Genomic DNA, 21768 nt, shown 5'->3' with positions numbered 1-21768 from the left:
CATCTTAGTCACAACAATTACCGAAATATTGAACTTCGTCACAGTTCTCATCAAATAGATTCCCTCGCTTTAACGCAAGCAAGTGTAAATCAGCTTCCAGGATCATCAGATGTAAACAATCGGGCGGTTTCTGTCCGTAGCAGTGTTTCTCATAACTTCAGGAAGTTTGAGATGTTCACAAGGCTTTAAAAGTTCATCCATAAATCCCGGAATGAAGAAGGCGAAGATATGTTGTCGAAAGCGAATGCAAAGATCGATTTATTTTGAGCAGTGCATTCTGAAGCATTAGTATTTTTTCTTTTTTCACTAAAAGACCGTTGGTTTGGACTATTGTGAAGCACTTTCTTTTTTTTCTAAATGCGTTGACGTTTCGCCACAAAGTCGGTAAAACTCCCTCATCAACTTGTGGCACCATGATACTAAAATACAACCTCCTTTTTGGCTAAAGTTGTTCCACTTTTTTGAGGCTTTGACAATCACTTTTCCCGCAAAGAAATGTGTGTTTTTAACGAAATACGTAAGACAGTGGTGAAGTTCCCTGACGGCGAGGTGGAAAACGCGGGACCGGCGTGGCTAGGTGGAAAACGCGGGGCCGGGCTCTCGGGGTCCCGGGGTGTGGAAAACGCGGGGTCTGGTGGAAAACGCGGGGTCTACGTGGAAAACGCGGGATCTAAGAGGAAAACACGGGGGAAACGTTTTTTCGAGAAAATATAAATTCATATCAGTTCCGCTTCGCGGCGTGAAACGCGTTTTTCGATCAAAGCAAATTAAACATTTCGTGACAAAGAAAACCATGCAAAAGCCAACGTGCCGTGCAGCGGTTTTCTTTTGCATGGGGCGTCTATGTTATTTTTCTCAGTAACTTGCGTGTTTTTTTTTTTTTTTGTACCTTTGAAAAAGAAATATTGAAATAATAAAGATTGTTTTGCTTACTATCTTAAACCATGAAAAAGCCTTTCTTTACAAATAATCACTTTCGACCGGTCATTATTTATCGCCTGGGGGATGGCGGGGGATTTTCGGTTAAAGACAGTACCATTTCGCTGATTTCGTTATTTTATTGAAGTATCCCCCTTGTAGTTATTAATAAATTTCATCATACCCCCTCAATGTCTCCGTAAACATATTCACCTTTCGACATGTATATTTAGTGCTTTTAACGGTCATATGACAGTAATATTTCTAATCATGATGCTGACTTACAGAACCCCAACAGGTTTGGCGGGATGCGGGATTTAGCTTTTTCGCCGTGATATTTGGGATTTGAGCTGAAAACAGGGGCGGGAAGCGGGAATTACAATTACGAGCGGGAGCGGGATCTCGTATTTTTATGGGCTTGGGATGCGGGATTCGGGTTGGGATGCGGCATTAACGCAGAAACGTCTTTGTGGGCGGGATCGGCATTTCCAGGCAAAAAAAGGCGGGATAGCGGGATTAACAGAAAAATATGGACGGGAAAGCGGGATCTGAGAACCCTATTGTGACCCTGTTAGAAGGTGATGCTGTGTCAGCATGCATTCTCTTCAAGGCATTTCCCATTGAGGAAATGTTTCCCGCCATCGCCGCCATGGTCTGATTCATGTTGGCGATCATAGCGGCGAGCGAGTCGCTCGAGTTCCTAGACTTTTCAGTGTTTTCTGCTGCGTTGGTCGATTCCATGTCGTCTCTCAAAAGGGCGTCTTCATCATGGCGGTAATCTCTGTCTTGTTCCTTGGACATGGTCGGATAAAAGTACCGAAAAAACTGCAGAGCTCGCCAGATAAGCTTAATCTCCCAAAGATCACACACAATTGATCTCCCAGGTTCGCGCGCTCTCTCACGTGACTCCGAAACGACCAATGACCAATGATGAAGTAGAATTTCTTTTCTCAAAATACAACTTTCCCTGTGTATTTATTTGTTTCTATATTTGTTAATCCACAATTTTTTATCTTACTATTTTTCAGCGCTGAAAAAATTTTTAAGGTTTTAGTTTGAATTTCATCAATCAATTACGAGGACTTTAGGACGCGAAGTTGACAAGTTGTTGAATGGTTCAAGGGTTAATTCACACAGGCAGTTTATTTTTGGAAAGCAAAGCTTGAGTTTGTTTCGAGGTAACACGGCTTTCCAAGGAAACATGGTCAAAACTGGACTGTTCTTTACTTTTTTTTTCCTAAAAGTGAACTGCTAACTATGAAAATCGAGAGTTGAATATACCATTTGGACTGAATGAAATATGCGCCGGATATGAACAGTCCACCTCAGGCGGTGTGAATTTTCTAATAATTATTATTTGTATTTCTTAAATTTCTATTTCTAGTTTATTTATGTATTTCATTATTCTTTTAATTCACTTTTAAATTTTTTTTATTTCTATTTTTTAAATATGTTTTAATTTTTTTTTAAGACTCTGCACTCCACGTTTTCGGAACAGCCAATATGGGGTACTACATTTTATCTGTACACGCAATCTTAAACATCTTTTTGGAGAGGGCATTTTACATCCAAAATAAAACAAAAATCTCATTATTGAAACTTAAGTTACCTGTAGCATTGGGAAGTCCCGTCTCTAAACTTAAAAGCAGGCTTTTAAGTTATCTACGTCTATCTCAGGGAAAAATAAAAGTTTACTCTGCTAGATGGTCACTGGCCACATTTAGTAATCATTTAACCTGTGCTTTCCTCGTTCGTGAACGTGAGGGGTCGCTCATTGTGCCCCTACCCACGTATCCTCAAAAGTATCTACTTAATAGTAATCAAATTTATATGGCAAGTAAATCATTCAAAATAGTTTACTTAAGTAATTAGCGCTTTTCAATCATGTCGTTATTGCATATGTGAATGACATAACAATTCAAATAATACAAAGGGTTAAAGTTCCTCGTCTTCGTCATTTTCTTGGAGGTTGCTTCATTGATTTTCACAAGTGCAATCGGCCGTGCAGGAGAGTCCAACTCTCCACCAAGAACATCGTACTTTGCATCCCTTCTTACACCTGCACATAATCAGTTCCAAGAGCTGGAGCTGGATCTTTCTCCATCAATTTGGAAACAAGGTGTCCGGGCTCATCCGTTGTCCACCCATTTCCATCTGGCGATGTTAGTGAAAGCCTCCTCTCTCGGGCATGTTTCCAGATAAAGCATTGATAGTTGGCCCTTTTGACATGATGCACTATCTTCAGTAAGGGGAAGTTTGCTGTTCTCCAGGTGTTTCTTGGTAACAAGCTTGCACCTGAGATGGTTCAAATTTGACTAAGTGGCTTCTCCGTATAGAAGACCGATAAATTTGAGAGAAACAGTCAACGTTTCATCGCTTATGACTGTGCAGTCTGTACCCAGGTTCTTCAGTCCAACAGGGTCATCTTTATGTTTCTCCAGTGTAGTGAACCCTCCCCTTCTGCCTATGCCGTTTAGGTTACTCGTGGAATCGCATCCTGTCAAAGCATGCATGGCCGGTAAAAGATTTCACACATCTGGACCCACAGCCTCGTGCACGGGAATGAACCTTCTGTTTCCTCCAGTACCTGTGTGCAACCAATGCCCTTGAATGGACAGTTGGCTGAAGTGATACCGACATAAAGCTGCTACATCTGTGTCTCAAGAAAAAGCGATGATCCTCTTGGAAGAATTGTTGATGTCTGATGACTGGTTTGCAATATATTCGCAATGCACAAACACTCTAGTGTCTGCTTCCTGGTGGTCGGAATAGAGAGGAATTATATCTGCTCTGTTCAACGTCTTGGTCACTTTCACTGCTGACTCATCTTGTGATGCTAGAATGAGTGTTTGATCATCCTTGAGTTGTCCGGGAAGGCTCTCACACCAATCAGAAAGTAGAAACGTCAACAAATTAGGTTTGGTTTTTCCACTGGACAAATAAAGCTTGAGACTGCATGGCGCGCAGGTAACTTCGTTTCTCTGCTCTGAATCTATATTTGTATGGCCGTCCACTGAGATTCTCCCGACAATATGGACTTGACTGGCGAACTGGAATTCAGCAATTTGCAGACTGAGGAATATTTTACCACGTAAAACTAAGAAATCGCCATACCGCGCATTTATACTGCCATATTTTAACTATTGTAACCAAGTCTGGCACCACTGCGGAAAAAGAAAACACTGCTAAAATCGAGAATGTCAACGAAAGGGCTTTAAGGTACATCATCAAAACTAAAAGTGTATCTCATTGGAGAGCATGCGTGTAGTCCGTGAGAGCGGACGTGAATTTTAAGCGGCAGTAAATTCCCTCTTCTCCCTTGTGCAAAATCATTGGTAAGCTTGTCAAGGTCAATGACAGGAAAGAAAAACAAACGGGGAGACCGTGGCTCTACTGAAGAGGAGACAAACGCAGCAAAAAGGCCCAACAAAGAACTTAACGGTCAGGAAGAAGTAAGCGGCAATATGGCGGACAATGACGAAGCGTCTGATGCCGAACCCACGCTATACGATATAGGAAACATGCTGGAGGACCTTCAAAAGTCTGTCTCGAGCATTCTTAAAACTAAAACTAAAACTACGGGGGCAAGAAGATGAAACCGAAAATCTGTACACAGCGCTAGATGACTTGGAGCAGTACACCAGGAAAAACGGCCTAGAAATTCAAGGTATACCGGATCAGTGCTACTCTACAACTGAAGATGTAGTATTAAAATTGGCGAGCGTGTTAAATGTTAATGTTAATCCTAACGACATTGAGATATCACAGAAACTCAAACGCCGTGGCAATAATCCTAGCCCGAGTATTGTGAAATTTCTGAGTCACAAACTGAAAACGAGCTTATACAAGGAAAGAGTGAAATTACGAAATGTTAAAGTGACCGACTTATTTCCCGGCTATTCCAATGCGGTAAGCTCCAATGGACCACGTATATTTTTTGACGAAAATCTGCCAGTTTATAGGCGCAAACTCGTATCTAGGGCAAGTGAAATGAAAAGAGATGGACTCTTGACGAGTTTCTGGACAATCGACGGGAAATTGTTTGTAAAAACATCACCGAGCGGAGTTCCTGTTCGAATTTTCAACAACTATGATTTAGATGAATTGTAAACGATTTATCTGTTTTGTTCGACAAGACAATGCATTTGAACTAGCCGTAGATAATTAAGCTTTACTCTGTAATCCGCTATATTGTCTCAGTTTTTTTTTTCTTCATCAATTTTGAGAGGAGGGAAAGGGTGGGAGAACTTAAAAAGGTCAGTACCCAATTCGGACTTAATTGTTTTGTGTTGAGTGTTTCACATTTCTGTGCGTATTTTTTGTCTTCGTATTCATTTCTAGAAAGCCTATTTTGTATTGTAATATTTTTGTCTGTTTTTGAAAAGTGATGTCCAACAAATAAGTATGTAAAATCATCTCTCTGAATGTTAGAGGTCTTAGAAATTCGATCAAGAGGAGCAGCATGTTTACATTTCTTAAAGATCAAAACGCTACCATCTATTTTCTACAGGAAACATATTCGGAACCGAGTGATGAGTCATTCTGGAAAAATGAATGGGAAGGTGAAATTTTTTTCGCATGGCACTCGCCACAGTAAAGGAACTTGCATATTAATGAGGCCCTGCTGGTGTGCAATTTAGTATAAATTATTAAAGCCACACCCACAGAGGGGGAGGAGCAGATCTAACAGTACCAGCAAGGATATTTATATGGGTAACAACATTGCAACCCCCCTCCCTTTGCTGGGTAGATACAGGAAACAGAAACAAAACACTGATTATGGTGGCAAACATGGGTGGCAGGGAAGACAGAGCCTATCTCCCCTAGAGTAGCGGCGTCTCTAGGGGAACCTATGTTACTAAGGGGACCAGAAGAGGGGTGCCCTTCTGGGAGGACAATAGGTCAGATGGTACGATGGCACCATCCTGGAGAGATCCGGACCTATTTCCTTGGAAGTAACATAGGATGGACCAGAAGAGGGGGTGCCCCTCTGGGAGGACAATAGGTCAAATGGTACGATGACACCATCCTGAAGAGATCCGGACCTGTTTCCAAGGGTGGCCGTAGCACTTACTGTGGGGCAAAGTGCAGCCTAGGTTGCACTTCCCTGCCACCAAAAAACCTTTATTGACTAAGCAGCTATGGTTTATACACCATATAACAAATAGAACGTGGCAGTGAAGAAACCAAGAAGGTTCAGCAGGCGAAAGCCACCTCCTCATGAAAGGTAATTACGACCACAGGGAGGAAAAAGATGGGAAAGGACAAAGCTACCAATACAGGGAGGGAAGGAATGGGAAAGCGGAGAACGGCCTAGCTTGAATACTAACTCACAACTGGGACAGGGTCAGAAAACAATGGGATTTTACTAACTGGGCATTGAGGGAGTTGGGAGGGGTATAGCATGCTGAAATCACACGAGAGCATGGTGGAAAATCACTGGGAGCTTTGTCGTATGATTTCCCATATGGTAAAACTATTGGGTTGCATTGGACATTGACCTAAGGTTATTGCACAATGGCTAATAGGGGGAAGATAACAGAACTGGTGACAACCTTAGATGACAGCTATGATGTAGACTACAGAGCTCATTAACCACAGTTTAAATGCTTAAACTTCTAATTATTAAATCCTGCTATTAGAAACAGCAAAATTAAAAATTCCCTAAACGACAACTTGGGAAGAATAGTTCTAATTAACTTAATTCTCAATGGTATGGAATTGTCACTTTGTAATATATACGCACCTAATGATCATGCCGAGCAGTTGTGATTCATAGAAGAGCTTAACAACTATTTGATAGACCAATCTGAATTAACGACACTGATTATAGGAGGTGACTATAATTGTACTCTAACAAAGAAAGACAAGAAGGGTGGTTTACCCTGGAGACCAACTGGGCTTCCGGAATTTGATCTTAAAACACAATGGATATTTTTGATCTTGTAGATATACAAAGAGTTAAACATCCAAACATAAACAAATATTCGTACGTATCCAAAGCGCTAAAAATGAGATCCAGAATAGATTTTTTTCTTGTAGCAAAAAATTTAACCAAATATGTCCAAAACGTTGATATTCAATCCTCAATAGCACCCGACCATAAGGCAGTGTTTCTATCTTTGCACTGGACAAAAGAAGCCCCCTAGGGGGCCTGGCTTTTGGAAGTTTAACAATGCTCTCCTAGAGGATAATAATTACGTAGAACAAATGCGTCAAAGGTATTCTGGATTTCGGGACAAGTATAAACATATTCAAGATAAAAGAATGTACTGGGAACTGCTTAAAATGGAAATTAGGTGCTTTACTATCTCGTTTGCCAAAGGAAAAGCAAAGGAAGCTAAAAAACATGAACTCATAATTAAGGACGAAATGGATAGACTTGACCATATTATTTGTAGCAATTCTGATGTTACGTCTCTAGACGAAGAGTTGACGCAGTATGACAATCTTAAAAAGGAACTTCAACAAATATATGAAAGAAGAGGTGAAGGTGCAAAGTTTCGATCCAAATGCATGTGGGCTGAAAAAGGCGAAAGACCTACAAAATATTTTTTCAATCTCGAATAAAGAAATTATAGTAGGAAGGTAATTTCAGAATTAGGAGACGACGAGGGGGAGATAACAAAGGAAGAAGAACAGATTTTGTTAAAAATAGAAAATTATTACAGAGATCTCTACACGTCTAAAATGGATGTCACCGAGGAGCAATTCAGTCATTATATATAGAGCATTTAGAAATCCCTTGTCTCTCACAGGAGGTCAGTGAGAAAGCAGACGGCCTTGTAACGTATGCAGAATGTAAGGAAAGCTTGGACTCTTTCAACAGTGGATAATCCCCAGGGGAAGATGGTTTTACTGTCGAGTTTTACTCAAAGTTTTTTGACCTAATTGGAAATGACTTAGCAGAGAGTCTCAATGCTGCGTATGAAAATGGACAGTTATCAATCTCACAGCGTAGAGGTATAATAACCCTAATACCAAAAGAAGAATCATCGCTACTAGAACTGAAGAATTGGAGACCAATAACTCTCTTAAATGTTGACTATAAAATTGCGTCCAAAGCAATAGCTAAACGGATTGAACCGATATTACCATCATTGATGCATCCGGATCAAACAGGTTTTGTGAAAGGCAGATATATTGGTGAAAACATTATGCTTATTGCCGATGTTATGGAGCAAACAAGGAAACTAAACCGCTCTGGTATATTGCTGTCCTTAGACTTTCAGAAAGCTTTTGACACTTTAGAATGGTCATGCAGACATCATGTTCTAAAACTTTACAACTTTGGTGACAGCTTGAGAAACTGGGTAAAGGTCTTTTATACTGATATAGAAAGTGCGGTACTGAATAATGGCTACGCCACCAACTGGATAAAACCTTCTACCGGAGTAAGACAAGGATGCCCACTTTCTCCCTACTTGTTCATACTAGCCGCAGAACTTATGTCTGTGAAAATTCGTCAATCCAAAGCTGTCAAGGGAATTTCAATATTTGAAAGGGAAATTAAAATTAGTCAATTTGCAGATGATACCAACCTGCTGTGTTTCGACCTCTCTTCGGTGGAAAAAGGATTACAAATCGCCGCGAGTGGATTTTGGCGAAATCTCTGGTCTTAGGCTGAATTTAGAGAAAACTAAAGCTATGTGGCTGGGGAAGTGGTCAGGCAATAAAAACAAACCGTTACATTTAAAATGGGTCAGTAGTCCGACCAGAATTTTAGGTATTAATTTCTCCTATGATGAAAAAGGAAATAATGAAATGAATTTCAACCTTAAGATAGATAAATTGCAAACAAACTTGGATAAATAGAGGTCAAGAGATCTCACACTATTTGGGAAAGTGATGGTAACCAAGGCGCTTGGAGTATCATCTCTTATATTTCCAGCTTCAAATATCAATGTTCCAAAGGATATTATAAGTAACGTTAAAGGTAGGCTCTTTAGATTCATCTGGAAAAATAAAAGGGACAAAATAAGAAGGGAAGAACTATATCAGGATTATGAGAAGGGCGGGCTGCGTATGACGGATATAGAAACAATGATCAAGGCGCTGCGATTTGCATGGATACCAAGACTCATACGAGAGGGCCATCCCAATTGGAAATTTGTTCCAGACTATTTTTTAAGAAATACGGGGGCCTCGATTTTCTCCTATCATGTAATTACGACGCAAAGGACTTTGAAAATGTACCCTCTTTTTATAAGGACATTCTGTTGTTCTTTCATAAATTGAAGGCTCTTCACGGATGCCATCATGGACGAGATACAATTCTATTTAATAACAAGGAAATCCGCATTGACGGTAAACCTTTTTTCTGGAAGGAATAGTTCGAGAAAGGTATTAGAACGATTAAAGATCTTTTAGATAAAAATGGAAATGTCCTATCATTGCCTGTTTTTCAGTCGAAATATTCACTACAAAAGAACAACCTTTCTTCACTTTTACCAAGTTATTTCTGCTATTCCAGGTCACCTCCTAACTAAGGCGAAAACTAATGAATTCAGCGCTGAAATGATAAACAATGAGGACCCGGAGTCCTTTCACTTAGATGAAAACGTAGTTATCAATTTACTGCGAGCCAAATCCAAAGACTTCTACTGGCTAATTGTTGATAAGAAGTATAAAGAAAAACAAACTGGTGCAAAGAGATGGAATCAAACCGTTCCTATAGACAAAACAAACTGGACAAATATATTCAAATCAGTACAAAAGACTTTCAGAGAAAATAGAGTTAGGGAATTTCATTTTAAATTCATTCATAGAATTGTAGTGACTAAAAAGGAACTTTTTAGGTTTAATATTAAATCAGATAGTAATTGTATATATTGCAGGGATCTGGATTCTATAGACCATACCTTTTCAGAGTGCCAGTGTACAAAGTCCTATAGTCAAGAAGTATTACAATGGTTTAATACAGAGAATAACTCTGAATTTAATCTAAACATTGAAGATCTTCTTTTTGGTACTTTTCCAAGTTCAAGTACCTTGATAAAAAAACTGAACTACACCCTCCTCTTTCTGCGGTATTATATTTATAAGAAAAAGCTCCAGAATGACTCACCACTTCTATTACTTTCCGACTTTATCAACAAAGTTAAATATAAGTATAAACTTGAAAAAATTATTTGATATTCGTAAAAGCTCCTCTATCTGCAATTCTTTAGATTTAATATAATTGTAATAAGTATGACTGTACAGAAAGATTTGTTTTATGTTATTGTAAAAATAGGTTGAGAATAAGTGATGTAATAAGTATTGTAAGTGTAAGAAATGATTATTAATAAAGATGTACTATAATTATGGGAAAAAAAAGTGCATCTCATCAAGATCTCTTGCAAAGAATCAGACTCCCATCCATGGAAACTCGAAGAATCCAGGACATGCTATTGACAATAAACAATTGTATATCGGACAAAGCTCCATCCGCAATTGGACATCTTATCATGTTACGCTCATCCAAGTATAATCTTCAACATGACTATATCCTTTCTTTGCCGAAAATTAACACGACTAAATATGGTCTCAAATCATGAAGATATTTCGCCGCAAAGAAATGGAACGAGCCAACAAAAAAGTGATGTTAGAACTAGAGTAGGCACTAATGAAGTGAACAACAAAGTCAGACGGATATCGGAATTTATTGTGATTTGATTCTCTAGATTTTTAGTTCTCTGCGTTTTAAGTTTATACGATCAATTATTGTACATTTTAAGTTTTAACTTTCAGAATATACTAGGGCCGTGGATTATCTGTGAACTAGCCGCTTGGCTAATCGTTAACTCCACGTTAAATAAAGTATCGTATCGTATCGTAATAATAGTTGCTGCGATTGTGTCAGATAGCTCTCCGAATGCATCTTTCCTTTTGACAACATCTGAATTACTGCCAGGAGGTCAACTTTGCATGTTGTTTGATGAAGACTATAAGCAGGAAGTGTGCTCCTGGCAAGACTGTCCATTTCTAGTAGCACTCTTGGTTTGTTTCTTCAGAGACCCTTCCATGTTGGCTAATGCAAGGGGAACAGATGCAAGTTCATACGACTGCACTTCTTCTAGATCAATGTCACCCTCTTTGGACACAACAAGAAGTCTACTCAGTATACATCTGCCTGTCGAGGTTGATTGTCTTCAGAGCCTGGTTTACTTGGCTCAACAGGTTCGTTCAGACTTTGCAAGGTTTGATGTTGATTTTCTTCAAAGGATCCCAGAAATTCTCCTTGTCAGATATTAGCCCGGCTTGCACAAACTCTTTCATTGACTTTTCGCCTTGCTCCTTAGCACTGAGTAAAGATTCCAAAACTTCAGATGGTGTAATTGTCTCAGAGGCGATATTGATCAGTGGCATCTTTTCTCCTTCGTACTGACCGATATCGAATGGATTTACCAATTTCATGTGAATGCACTGAATGATATTATTCAGGTCATTTTCATCTCTTTCAATTCTTTGTGATCCCAGTTCTTTATGGAAACTTGAGCCTGCCGAAGTCCCACTCAACTTTCAAAGAGGCTGTTGCTGCTGCCATCATATGAGCTGTGAGTGCGCACCTATCTCGTGTTCCCTCCATGCCAGTAACTCCGGCAATTCCTCCTTTGGTTTTAGAATCTCAATCATTGAAATTGTTTGCAATTACGAAGTGTGTAAAGAGGGCCCTGCCGTTAAAATTTACACTATACCTCAAACAGTCCTTTGTTAATGACTGAAATCGTCCCCCAGTATTATTCATTTAAAATTAAACTAGTTGTATCGGATTCTATATCGTGGTTTTCTTCGTACGCCAGATGTGTGTGTTTTTTTATACTTCTTTTATGACTTCACCTTCCATTTTGAAACTCAGTTTTGAGATGCGATCCAATAGGCTGATTCAAATAACTTTAGCATCAAGAGAAAAAGCAAATTACGAGGTAAACTATAAAAGAATAAAAGCAGTTAACTTTTTTGTGACAAATTACCTTGTAGGACGAAGTAATAACCACCATGTTCCCACAATGAGACAAACTGTAAGTACTAAGCGTACTCTGAGAGAACATGATACCGAAAGGTATAATGGGAAATAAAGTTTGTAATAGGAATGGATAGACGGGAAAATGAAGTGGAACAAAAATAACATCGTGTTTTTAATCCCTTATTTTAAATAACAACATCAATACGTATCTTTTCTTCAAAAATATAATATATGTACAAAATATATGCAAGTTAGTCTTAATGTCATAGCATCACAGAAAAAATAATATTTCCTTAATAGGGTTGCTATGGAAATACGCAATTTGGAAATTAACATACAAAAGATGAAAGGGAAGTTACCAGTTTTTCTTTGAACTTCCTTAATTTGGCAAATATTCGGTTAAAGATTGAAGCAGCCCTCTAAAACTTAAACACAGTGAGCTGCTTCATTAAGTGCAATTTCCGAGGGAACAATCCTAACGAACTATTATTTATTTCCACGTGTATATTTCAATTTTACACCTCTCACACCTATACAACTCTCACAACCCTAGAAAACGCGAGCATACGAGGAAAGCAGGAAGTCACAAAATGTGTTTGATTCTTGGCATAGTCTCTATACAACTAGTGGTACAGAGTTACTCCCAGTCCTACGGAGCCGTGTTAGTGCCATACGCGCGCGCGCGTACAGCATCATATTTGGGGTGTATCCTTTTTTCATTCTGGCGAACACTTTCTTACCTCTTGCGCGACTTTTTTTTTTTCTGGCGCGTTTTTTGTTTTTTTCGCTGGCGCGACTTTTTTTTCTAGCGCGACTTTTTTGGCTGATGCGACTTTTTTTGCTGGCCCGACTTTTTGCTCTGGCGCTCATTTGTAGACCACTGCTAGATTTATTGCGGGCTCAAAGTACGAACATGTGTCGTTGAGCGTCTGGTTGACCAAGATGGCTGACTCGACTGACAACGATCTAGATTTAGTAGACCAATTGCGATATCTTAAAATTCAGTCTAAAACAATAGACCTCGGTACGAGGCTCTGGGGAATAACTGCAGAGTTTGTGGGCTTTATTCCTCAGAGCCTCGTGCTGAGGTCTATTGTTTTAGGCTGAATTTTAATATATCGAAATATATTGGTCTATTTAGTTCTGAATATTGCCGTATTCGTAAACTAATTGAGAGAATCAATATGGGGAAGGTAGCTAATCTTATTTTTTTGCTTTTTTCAGTGTTTACAGTTGAAGTTATTCGTAGAAAAACACAACTGAAACCATGCTATGAAATGCGACACGTCGAAAACCACAACAGGCAGAACATGCTTGATTCTTACCTTAGTTTACGCCCACAAGAAACTTCAAGTATAGCCAGGAGCCATAATCGGGGACGGAGACCGTAAGTCTTGGGATCCGCAATTTTTCTATTTTTAGAACAAATTGCACCATCCTGACGTCATATATCCTGGCGGATCCACGCACATGTCGGGGGCTCTCGCGTGGACGTTGTCACGTTGCGTGATCAAATGGTGAGATTCTCCTGCAGATTTTTCACAGCGATGGCAAGGAATAACGCAGGGAATAAGAATCAGGGCTCTTATATGTAGTTTTACGCACTCAGCTAACGGAAAAGGTGAGATTTTCAGGGTCGAAAGCATGACTTCAATTTCGCGCTGTGATTGAATAATATCTGCTCGCGCTAGTTGTACGAGTAAGATTTTGCGTTTGTTCTGTAAAGAAAAGTTACGCAAGAAAACTCTTTACTCTGGTATCGAGTTAATTTGTGAGTTTCCCAAACAATGCTTAATCAGAACCAAACCCTGTTTTTGATAGTTTCTTATTGTTCTGTTTGTTTGGCGAGTTTGCAAAAGTTTTTGAAAGGAAAGTCTGACGCGTACTTAAGTAGTCATTTGCATAGTGCAGTTCGTGCACTTCCAAATCCGAGTCGGTGTTTTCAAATGTCAACAAATCTTGACAAAGATTTCTTTCGCTGTCTCTTGTGCTGAGATGCTGCAACAGTTTTCACCAACGCCAAAAGGCTACTAACATCATGTGTATTTCTTTAACATAGTGAAATTTTACACTGCGAAAATAAAATAGACAAGGAGTTTTGATAACTCAACCAACGAAATCGAAATCGTTATTCGAGTTGATTAAAGAAAGCGTCATCGTAACTTTGCTGATTATTTCTGCTGTATTCACAATATTTTGAGCTAAACTTTTCATATGTTCTCAAACAGTTATCAACCTTAAACATACTTAAAAACTAGAGATATTATATGAGTTCGATGTACGCTTTTACACGAAAGTGCGGAACTCAAATTTGTCATGTTTTACTGACTGTACAAAACATGCATCGGCGGGCGCTCTTACTCATCGATGACAGACAATTTATTGGATTTTTACACTAACAAAACTGAGCAGCATCTACGGACGTAAACGTTGGGCCTTGATAAAACATCAAGCGTTGCTTACAATTCAGGCGAAGCTCAAACTTGACATTATTTTTTTTTTTACTTTTCGATAGACTCTGGCGAAATCCTCGCAAGCGTGTGACAAGAGGAGGGAAACTTTGAAGTCCCGAAACGGTGGTATATCCAAATATATCCAACTGGCTTTTTTGCTGTGTTATGGAAAAGCTGTTAATCTTCAACATATGTGAAACTTAGCGTGGAGTAATGTGGAGCTCTTGTAAAAGAAGCAGCGGAACACAACTTGGTCAGTGATACAAAGCGGGACATGACTAAATTCGACACTGTCTTACTTCACTCAAACTGGAACAGCTTACGACGAAAATACTGAAGCAAAAATCCAACAGACATGAACGTATTGATTTGTGGGCCAAAAGCATCAAGCATTTCGGGAATTTCGGACGCCATTTCCCCGCGCTACATCCGCAAAAATCCTCGCAACATGTACGCGCGTGTGCCGCACGGGATGGCGCAATTTGTTTTAAAAATAGCAAAATTGACCCATATCATAGGGACAACCCCAATACTAGAAATAGCTCGCGCTTACGGTCTCCGTCCCTGTTTATGACTCCTGGTATAGCAATACTCTTTATAAATATCTAGTCCTACATTAGGTCAAAAATTAAGCAAAAAATCGTTTTCAAGAACAAGTCTCAACCGTGTTATCATTTATTGGCGCCAGGTCTTTTTAACCTTCCGGGAGGAGTCGCTGTCCTTAATCACTTATTACTCAAGTAAATCAACATGGCGGATAGACCTCCGCAATCATATGATTGATTAATGATATGATTAATCATATCATTTGAGCTTCAATTATAAGGAAGTCTTTGATTGCCTCTTTACTTCTAAGTCTACGTCAGAAACACAAGGGAATACAGGTAGGGGGATACAAGAAAACACAGGGAAGTACAAGAGAACACGGGGAAAACAAGAGAATACAGGGGAATACAAAAGTATACAGAGGAATATATAGGAAAATACAAGAGAAAATATAAGGAGGAATGTAAGGAAGCACGGGGAATATGAGTGAAGTAACAAGAAGTTCTAAATACACTATAAAAAGTACTTACCGAGAAAAAAGTCGAGTCAGCAATAAAAAGTCGCGCCAGAAAAAAAAGGCGCGCCAGAAAAAAAGTCGCGCCAGTAAAAAAAAGTTGCGCCTGCAAAAAAAGTCGCGCCAAAGATATATATATATTTTTGCAAATCTCTTGCTATCCCTGTGATGCTATTCTCTTAAGAACAAAAGCAATTTGCTCGAAACGCATGCGCAGATAAGTTAACCTTCAGTGTCGCAACGCTACCGTAACGTTGCTTGACAGAGATAGGGCCAGAACCGGACTATTTTGACCGGGCATAGCAACTGTATTTCAGGTAACGTCAAGTTCTCCCTTTTTTAGTGCAAATAACGCTACTGTGACTGCGTATCTTCTGGAATCACCCTCACCTCGATCCAAGAAATTTCGTCTGTTGTACTGTTGTGTGTTTGCCAAGGTTCAAATAAAAAATGCTTCTCCTTAGCGGCTTGTTTATTTCCTCTTCTATGAAGGGAGCAAAAACTTCATATAATCAGCCGAAACTTTCCGCGTTAGTTACATGTAAAACTAGTAATTTTGTGACACAAGAAACTCGCAATTATTGCCGCAGACGCCGGGGCACTTAATGAAACCGCCAATCAATTTCATCAGTCTTTGAGATGACCCTCTCACGGAGGATGTAGGAGATAATTTCGACCAAGTAACGATCTCTACGTTCAATACTTCCCATTGAAACGCTCCTCAGTTGTATTAATAGATAGGATTGTATATTAGTTTGACATGAATAAGAATGCACTATTCCGTGACTGGACGTGACTATTTGATAATGAAAATTTCCGTTTGGAATAAAACAAAATCGTTCGTCTTCGATTTTCCATCAGATATTTAGCTTTATTCCATTTATCTCCAGCAGTAAGTTAAAAAAAATACGCATCTTTCTTAGGCCCGGTCCAAACGCCGCTCCACTCATGTGCCGAACCAAACCTGATTAAGTTCGACTTTAGGGCGACTTTGGAGCGACGGCTGGTTCAGACGGCGTACTTGCGTCGAACTTAATTCGGGAAGCCGGTGGTAACAATTTTCGAAGAGAAAATATGCGTTCTGAATTCAAGAACTCTGTCCAAATAGAAAAGCTGTGGCTAACATTTCGCTGTTATCATGCTGTTATAGCAATATTTAGGGAAGCAGATTCAACCTCAAGGTTCAGTGTTTGTATCTAGACAGGTTTTCTCCCGGTTAAATCGACTTGTTAAAGGGAAATCTAATAAGCTGGGCTATTATCACGACGAAAAAGCAAAAAAATGAATTTGCGCCAAAGAAACTCGCTTGCACAGTCCCGTTTCTCATAAGTCGAAGGCATACTGGTATTTTGTTGTCTTTATTTTTAGAGACGACTTTGAGCTTCATGCATGACTGGTCACGCCACTCAATTTTGAGCCAATCACGAATCCCGTTATATGAAAAATAAATTACAGTAATTTATGCATTAGGTTCGACACATGAGGAGAACGCCGTATGAATCAGCTGCCGCTCCAACGTCGCATAGTGCGACAGACCCTGCCTAATTTAATATTGTTTGCCGCACCAAACTTAACCTGCCGAACCAAACTGATTCAAACGCCGCTCTTCTGCCGTACTTAATTCATCAGTTAGGTTCGGCGCATGAATGGAGCGGCGTTTGGAACGGGCCATATACTTTCGAGGAAAGAAGGGTTTTATGTTGCATACCTTGGCGAGGAAAACAAAAGTATCAGATTACATACCTTGGCGTGAAAAGTAAAATTGTGTACTTTTGCGTCTTCTTAAATTTAAAATGCCTGAAACTCAGCGTAAAACGCCACAATAAAATTCGAAGCCGTCTTGACAAACGGTAATTGTAAGTTATTTTTGGGCCTTGAAAGAAAATACAAACATGAAACATACACAATGCTGAGATTACGTCTTATCAAGTTTCTGTCAGCTCATATTCTGCAAGGGGAAAAGGCCTAGTTGACCACCAAGGGAGAAAGCGGCATGGGTCAGGACCTATGTGACTACTGTATCAGAGTCGTAAATTGCACTTGGCACTATCTGAGATTCTCTCACTAGTTTTATTTTCTTTTTGGATGTTAAGTATTAGTAGTGTATTAGTGTGTAGTAGTATAGTAGGTAATGTGGATGTAAAGTAGAGTCAAGTAGTATGTAACGTAATTAAGTAACGTACTTAGTAGTGTAGTAGTGTGTAGTAGTGTAATATACAATGTAGGTGTAGAGTCAAGTAGTATGTAATTTGTATGTAACTACTGTACAGTACGTGTGTAAAGGTAGCCTGCAGAGCAGGCGAGATTTTTTCGAGCGAGCGCTCACATCGTAAAAAAGTTTAACCGCCATCTTGAATTTTTTATGCAGTGGAAGACTGGGGAGAGAAAGAAAGTTTTACCAAGGGGGTGAATGATAGGCAAGAGGAAGGATAGAGGAGGGTGTGGAGCGAAGAAAATCTCGCCTGCCTGAGGTCATTGTTCTTTTAGGAAACCCCGTTCGCCCACGAACGGAGTTTCTGATTGGTGCGGCTTGACCCTACCTGTCAATTGTCTGTCAGTCAGTTTCGTTTCGTTCGTGCGGGTAAGAAACATAGCGAACTCTGTCGAAAGTGATGTTGTTAGTTTCGATTCCGCTCTCGAGGAATCTCTCAAGCGTTTAGGTGAACTTGGAATGTCTCGCGAATTACGAACGGAGCAAAAAGACGCAATTTCCACACTGGTATCCCGAAAAGATCTGTTGGCAGTGCTACCCACTGGCTTTGGAAAAAGCTTAATATTTACGTAAAATGGGGTTGACTAGCCTACACGACTTCTACGGTTCGTGACATTTGTACATTTGCCGTTCTCTGTTCGGTCACTCGACCTTTCTTGTCGCTTCACTCGTGTTCATGAAGGGCACTTCATGTTATGTAATAAGGAGGAATTTTAAGCGGAGTTGAGCCGTTAGATCGTGCTATGGCAAATATTTATAGGTCATAGGTCTGCATGGCTTGCGCTGTTATATGCATGTCGACTCGTTGAGTTTGACACCGCTGTAATTTGCCATGTGTTTATGCACTGTTCAGGCTCATTTCTATTGCATGGTATGCTTTTAAGTCTCCATGAATTTGCTTTTGAGGGACAAAATATGAAATTTACCGTGAACATGTTGCTTACTTGCATTCTATATTGTGACGCCGGGGCCGGCTGTGATTAGAACTGTTTGCAAGCACAGTAGGTAGATCCTTATCACGGATATCAGATTTGTTCTCGTACGATTTCCTTCGGAAACGCCGAAGCTTTACTTTGAGAAAGCTATACGTTTGTCTAGAGACATTCTTATGTTTCTTACAGCTATCTGATCGAGCTTATGTTTCTCTTGCTGGATGTATAGGTTTATTTCTCCTTTGGTTATTCTGGCACCACATGATTCAAATGTAGCTGTTTACGCGCAAGCTCCTGTTGACTGTTTTGCGTGTTTTATATGCCATTGTTAGGCTTAGTTCAGGCAAGACCATGGTTTCGATCCTCCATGTGGATCTCATCAGTTGCCGGTATTTCTAAAATACTCTGTACGTCTGAAGTTGCTAGCGCAACACGTACCTCTGTGAGAATGCAAGACATCCCAGGGTTTTCGTTAATATTTGAAATAGCAGGAGAGTAGTGTAAAGTAACAGGAGAATGATTTTTTAAAAATAAAAAAATGGCTACAGGCCTTTGAAATTTAGCCGGAGAATTCTACGTAGTAGCCGGAGAATTCTCCGATCCCCGATGCCTAATGAACACCCTGCATCCTGCGGCTTGGCACAAACTTCTCGGATCAATTTTAGTTTCTGGGCAACCGAGGTCGAATCATGGTAATCGACCTCGATATCCATATCGACCTCCATTACTAATGAACCTCGGTTTGTCGTGTTCGATTTGTGGCAACTGAGCTCGAGAAGAATCTAGGACGGTATCGACTGATCGTGCTCGGTAGACAGACGAACCTCAGATCACAACTCGAGCTCAGTTGCCTCTGAGCTCATTGAGCAAGGGGTGCCGTTCTTTTCCGGGGGGGATCCGGGCCATGCTATTTGAGCTCGATCTTTTCTTCGAGCTCGACTGAATTTTTATATCGAGCACGACTGGATTCGTGCTTGAACGTACTTTTCATCGAGCTCGATTGATGATGTTGTAATCGAGAGCGAAAGGGGGACTGGTGCGGAGGAATAAACGAAGCTCTCGCAAGGGGACTGGTATCAAGTGAGCTGCGGAGTAGACTGACCTTTACCGAACTGCACCTTGTAAATGTACAAGAAAAGTCGAATAAGGTAGGAAATTCTGGCATTTGTTTACCCTTTCTTAATCAGGTTACTTCTCGTAAAGGGTTTGCTACTTTTTTTATTCACATTAGACCTTTTTACCAAGTGGTTAGCAATTGTTTTTCTCACAGAATACCAGGCCAATTAGATTAACACTGAAAGCTTACACACTGCACATAATTTGGTAATATAAAATACGGAGGATGAGTATCATTGTCTAAGAATATAATGGTTTTAGATGCTTGTTCATCGAAAAGGCTCTGGCAAGTGTGCTTTTTTGTCTGCCCGGCTGTTTTTGTTTTTTCCTGTGATAATTCGATTTTCTGGGTTTTTTTTGTTATTCCCTCTGATAATTCGATTTTCTGTTCTCTGTTTTTTTTAACTTTGTCAAATTCGCTACGCCAAATTTATACACGTTATTCTTTGTTTCATAATCAGCCTTAGTGAAAATTTGCTTAGTGAACGGGAAATCCCTGTGTAACTGCCTCTCTCCACCACCCAGACCGCCCTGTTCCACCACACATACAGGTAATTTTATTTTAAGTAATAATAACAAAAAATCTGTTTTTCAGTCAGTGTTTTTTATTTATTTCAACCCATCCTAGTCGTAACTATTACACAGATTCATCTAAAACTTTCATGCCATAAATGCTGAGTAAGTTTTTCCAAACTTGACCTTTAAATGGCTGAACACAATTCTGTTTTATAGTTCTCATTTAAAATGGAACCTTTTCCTTAAGGCACACGTAGCATAAAACGGAACACTTCAAAATATATAGATTAAGAAGCATGTGCCTTAATTCCGTGCACAAATATTTTTTTCCAGACTCTGTATAAGACCTTTGCTTTTGTACCCTTCGCAGCAAGAAAGCTTAACATTTAACTATTGTTCACGCTGATCTCAAGATGACAACAGCCTGCTAAATTTAAATGTAAATTCCAAATCTACGATGAGTTGTCTGTACCATATTTATAGAAATTAATTTAAAGTCAGCCAACTTGGCTGAGTAAAAACATCTTAATCTAACTTTCTGAAAACTGGAAATTGCTTTGTTGGAAAGCAACTTAGCATTGGAGACAAGAAAAAAGCGTATACAACTTTTACATACAAAAACAAACTGAGGGAAAATTGACCTTGCAATTGTGTTTACTGGTATCTTATTTGTAATGTTTACTTGAAGCAGCCAAAAAATAGAGCTTTATTATTTACTGTTGCCAGTGCTGGAAATAATTTTCCTTTTTTAACAGGACATGTGTCCTTTCACATCTTCATTTAGTTGGAAAACTTATCATTTTTACCGGACATAAATTAGCATAATTTGATTAGTATAAACAATGATAGCATAGTGAATTTCATTAGCATAAACATTTACAACACAAATCATTCAAAACTTATGTTGAATGTTTTAGAAGCAAAGATAGTTCACTATGTTTTTCTGGAAGGACAGAACGTCTGAGAAAATAACCGTAACTGATCGTCAACACTGAGGAATGAGGAAATGTAGTCGTCATTGTGGCGTCTAAACCAGAGATTTTGGTGGCCAAAGATGAAATGTTAGCCGCGTTGGCAACCGTATTGGTCGCAATTTCGATCCCCTAAACAATGCATCTAACTCAATTTTATGGATGGACAATAACTTCAAAGAAAAAAGGCAAAATGTGTTCAATAAATGTCTGGACATTGTGTGTGATCATAATCCAAATTTGGTCGGACAAGGTCCAATGATGGACTGTTATTTCCAGCACTGGTTTCTCTTTTTTAATTGGTAAATGTAATTCCAAAAATCAAGGGAAAGGAAAAATTTCTTCCTTAATATTAACAATAAATCTTGTAAATAAAATTGAAAGCAAATGGTAATACATTTCAGACAAAACAATATAAATTTATGCGCAGATATTGGATTTCGCTCTTTGCTCCTTAGAACAATTCAATCACATGTGATTGCATATATGTTACTCCAATGTTTTTCACTGTTCTTTTTTTGATTTTTTTCTTTGAGAACCTGTTCTCTTATCCTTCTTCCTTTTCCTGACATTTGTTGTGTGAGCTTGCTGTTCTTCCTTGACTCCTTTACCTTTCATTTCTTCTTCAACTTGTTCTTGCGC

General features: G+C 39.3%; 3 protein-coding genes across 9 annotated transcripts in view; 2 read left to right on the top strand and 1 right to left on the bottom strand.

Annotated features, from left to right (window-relative positions):
- Positions 1-21768, bottom strand: part of LOC145484989 (interleukin-1 receptor-associated kinase 4-like) — a 212542-nt gene that overhangs the window by 7824 nt on the left and 182950 nt on the right. The gene's annotated exons all lie outside the window — the stretch shown is intronic.
- The window catches only part of LOC145485001 (katanin p80 WD40 repeat-containing subunit B1-like), a 332677-nt gene that overhangs the window by 278840 nt on the left and 32069 nt on the right, over positions 1-21768 (top strand). The window lies entirely within an intron of this gene.
- Positions 12962-21768, top strand: part of LOC145485022 (TNF receptor-associated factor 6-like) — a 33145-nt gene continuing 24338 nt past the window's right edge. For 3 of the 6 annotated variants that reach the window (XR_014049127.1, XR_014049125.1, XM_081463669.1), the window contains exon 1: positions 12962-20190. The gene's annotated coding sequence lies outside the window, so the exon portion shown is untranslated. The remainder of the gene's footprint in view (positions 20191-21768) is intronic. The other 3 variants (XR_014049126.1, XR_014049128.1, XR_014049129.1) reach the window with 3 other exon arrangements.

The sequence above is a fragment of the Orbicella franksi genome, chromosome 4, assembly GCF_964199315.1.
Source record: "Orbicella franksi chromosome 4, jaOrbFran1.1, whole genome shotgun sequence".
In the NCBI taxonomy this organism is placed as follows: Eukaryota; Metazoa; Cnidaria; class Anthozoa; order Scleractinia; family Merulinidae; genus Orbicella; species Orbicella franksi.
Note: the sequence above shows the minus strand (reverse complement) of the source record. Positions and strands in the feature narration are given on the sequence as shown.